Source organism: Meleagris gallopavo, chromosome 7 (assembly GCF_905368555.1).
Source record: "Meleagris gallopavo chromosome 7, MGAL_WU_HG_1.1, whole genome shotgun sequence".
Taxonomy (NCBI): Eukaryota; Metazoa; Chordata; class Aves; order Galliformes; family Phasianidae; genus Meleagris; species Meleagris gallopavo.
The window spans coordinates 19,551,457-19,555,325 of record NC_139410.1 but is presented as its reverse complement, the minus strand read 5'-3'; the positions used below and the strand labels follow the sequence as shown (position 1 = coordinate 19,555,325).

At 36.9% G+C, this 3,869-nt stretch overlaps 1 long non-coding RNA gene across 1 annotated transcript; it reads left to right on the top strand.

Annotated features, from left to right (window-relative positions):
- The first annotated feature begins 290 nt into the window (after window positions 1-290).
- On the top strand, window positions 291-3,617 carry LOC146543987 (uncharacterized). Its single transcript, XR_014884252.1, has 4 exons — window positions 291-350; window positions 456-614; window positions 1,608-1,653; window positions 3,598-3,617. It is a non-coding gene; the product is annotated as an uncharacterized LOC146543987 (long non-coding RNA).
- Window positions 3,618-3,869: the final 252 nt, after the last annotated feature.

The window sequence follows — 3,869 nt, the reverse complement described above, 5'->3', positions numbered from 1 at the left end:
AATAGGCAACCCCAGCCTTTCTCTGTAAATGAATATCTATAGACCTGCCTTGGATCATCTGCAAAGCCAGCTCAAGCATAGATCCACTGAAATGGTGTCTCAGAAGCTTGTCTTCTATATAAGTACCTGACAGGAAAAGATGAAAGCCAAACAGGGGTTTACTGTTTCTAGTGAAGTTTGAAGCATGATTAGGTGATTATTTTACTTACACTTTTCCCTTACAAAGATTATTTACTTGGTTGTCTTTTTGTTTGTTTCTTTGTTTTTCTCTTGAGGATTAGATGTCTGTACATCCCTCATCTTGGTGTGGAGACAGTCTGTAAAGATAGAGCCTTGCATGGCATCCTCTGGTAAGTCTCAGTCCTGTGTAGCTGCAAAATCTGTTGCTTCAGCTGTACTGTGGAAGACTGCAGTGAAGGACTACAGACTGCTGACTGTCTTTTTGCCACTGGCAGCTTTTTACAGAACCTTCACTGCAGAGCCTGGTTAGTAACTGCCCATGTTCAGTCCATTGCAACGTAAACCACGAGAAATGAAGTGAGGTTTTGGGTCCTCACACTTCTGTAATGCTTTGGAAATGAGACAAGATTAACTTTCTCTGCAAATGCTGTCAGGTAATCAAAACAGTGGGAATACTTGTTTTTTTTCCTTGCCCTGCACAGGACACCATATATAAGCTCAGACAGATATTGAGAGAAAAGTTGAAAGATGGCATCTACATTTTCTGTACGTTCCCTCCCTCTTTGGCTGCTGCTGGCATGATCACACTCTCAAAGCTCTTGGTCCACCTTGCTGTACTCTATATGCAGACTGAGTAAGGGATGTACTAGAAGGGCCTCCCAAGAGGAGTGAATTCTGAATCTGCTGAATGAAGGTGAATTGCCACAGTAGTGGCAGTAGTCGTACAGAACAACTGAGGTATTGCCATTATTTCCAGAGTTCAGAGAGTTAATACTTTTCCAGTGTTTGGTTGCTGCATAACTAAGGAAAAAGAAGTAATCTAACAGGTACTGTAATTTGTTTTCATACTGGGATTCCATTTTTTAGAGAATAATAGAACGTATCAAATTTTGACCATTTGCAAACAGGCTTCAACAAATTAATTGTTGAGTAAAAAACTGAATTTAATATTTACACTGTAATTTCTCACTGGAACGGAGACTCAATTAGAGTCTCAATGATTTACTAAAGACATTTTAAGCATAATGTCCAAATAATGCTACATAAATTAAACATGATGTAATTGAGTGAGCCGCTAAGTGGCTCATCACTGTTGATTCATGTGGAAATCACGCAAATTTTACTGATCATTATGCATTCATTCAGTATTAATACAGATACCACATGTGCTTCCATAGTGATTCCACTGTTATTCAACATTCATTAAGTTTTAATGTACCATTAAGAAGGTATCAAAAGACTCATCTAAAAATACCACCATGAAGGTAGTTCATTTAAAGACAGTTAAAAAAGCATAATTCACTTTAACATTGAAATACAAATTAAGTCGATAATGAATCAGCAGAAAAAAATTAGGAAAAACTGTGTTTAATTGCAAATAAGACCAAAAAAAAATATTTGAAGTAAAAGCATTTTCCATGTTCCAGATTTCTGGACAGCTAGCAGCATTTCTATGCAAAAGTGATCATGCAGGTAAGTACATGGCCTTCATTCGACTGATGCTGTACACTAGCCTTAAGTATAGTCAATCACGACTGTGGAAATACTATTTTTAAAAAGAGTACAAATTATGGCCAGAATACCTATCATATTCAGTTTGTTGGATGGAGAGTGAAAAGAGATGAGAAAACCAGAGCAATGTTAGTAGCTTGTGCAAAGCACCCTCTTTTTCCCATTTTTTGCCTGATAGGCCTCACAATGTGCTTCTGCTAGCAAAATGTTTTTCCACAAGTGAGCTCTAACATATAATACAGGTCAGTCAGTCTCACCTCAGTGCTTGGCAAATTCATAGAGTAGACCCTCCTGAAAACTATATTAAGGCACATGAAAAACAAAGAGGTGATTGGTGACAGCCGACATGGCTTCACTAAGAGCAAATCATGCCTGACATATGTAGTGACCTTATGTAATGGCATTACAGCATTGGATAAGAGAAGATCAACTGATGCCATCTACCTAGACTTGTGCAAAACATTTGACACTGTCCCATCCTTGTCTTTAAAGGATTTCTGAAGGTGAATAATCACCTTCAGAACAGAAATTTCCATCAGAAAAATTGATTGAAAATTCTTATGTAAAGGTGGTACGTATTAGCCAAAGAGATATCTTTATTGTAAGTTGGAGCTAATGAACAACTATCACAGTAAACCAAGCAATGTACAAACCATAACCTTAAGTTTTTAAATGTTTTGTTCACTCGCTAGTTGAAAAGACCATCTTTGAATCAGATGATCACATCTGTGACTAAATATAACTTAGCAAGTTCCAGTTCAGCTGGATACATAGCAATTTAGAACCATTACATGGAACCATTTCTCATAAACTGTTGATCTTGGAAAGAGACAGATGTACCCTACAAGTAACTCATTATAGAAAATAGCCTACTTTCATTATTTGCCTTAGAAACCTGCAATTATTAGCTCCCCTCAAACAAGGAAAAGCCTCACCTAAAAGCTGTGCTGCACATCTACACCACAACAGAAACTGTGATATGAGAAACCACCCTTGTGTAAAACCACTTATTGTACGTAAAGACATGTATGGCACAAACAGACTGAATTGGGATTGGTGATTAATGCCTCTTTCAGTAATAGAATTAGAAAGGATAAAAGATAGAAACTGGAAGTTTACAACGAACAAACGAGACAATTCTCAGTTAACATGTGATTAAGGTAAGTCACTGCTCAAAGTTTACAAGAGTTGAAATAATGAGTAACCAATTCTTGATCAAGAAAGCTTATTTAGGCCTATGAAGTAAATAGAAATCATTTTCACTGTGGAATTATCTGAGCTAAGAACTGTTGAGATCATAGCTAGAGTAATTATTTTATGCGTGTGCTATAATCTTACGCTTTTCCCTAAGTATCAGTTTTGATCATTGTGAAAAGCCAAGAAATAGGCTTTACAAACATTCAGTTTGACCCCTACAGCTGTTATTCTTTAAAGTTGAAACAGTTTATTGCTTGAAGATAGCACTATTACCATCTGCCCTGGTGGAGCAACTTTTGTATGTGAAACATGGTTTTGTCATTCTAACCATACTTCTTTCTTTAAATAATAATTAAAAAAAAACAAAAAACAACATTAAACCAAAACTATTGTTTTAATCTTGATTGGTTACATTATCTAAAGATAATGTAACGTAAAGTTCTTGTTTTATTCTCCTGCTTACCCAAATTGCTTTACACTTTTAGGTTATCAATCTGAAATATCTGTTTTTTATCAGGGTTTGGTTTTGTTTGTTTTTCCTTTCTGAGACAGAATTGTTCCTGCTGGATTCAAGCTTGAGGTCTGCTATATAACTTTCCCTCCTGATTAGTAGTGCGATTTAGCAGTGCCTACTGATTAGTAGGCAACTAACATTTCCCATCTTCACCAAATTATGTTATTGATGAATGTAGTAGTTTCTCTCTGCAGCCACCAACAGCTCCTCCTGCCCAAATTTACTGTTGAAAAATTAACCTTATCAGTACTGCAGCTTTTGAAAAGGATTAACAGTACACTCATCCTTGAAGTGAGGCATCTGACCACGTCAGCGCTTGGATGTCCGTTTTTCTCCCAGTCCTCTACAATTTAAAAGGAAGTAAATTGTGATCCACTTCTTCAGCCTTTGTTTCACCCTCTTTGCATCACACAGGCATTGGAGTTTAGAACTGCAGCAGCTTAGCACACTGTAGGGGCTTGCTTTG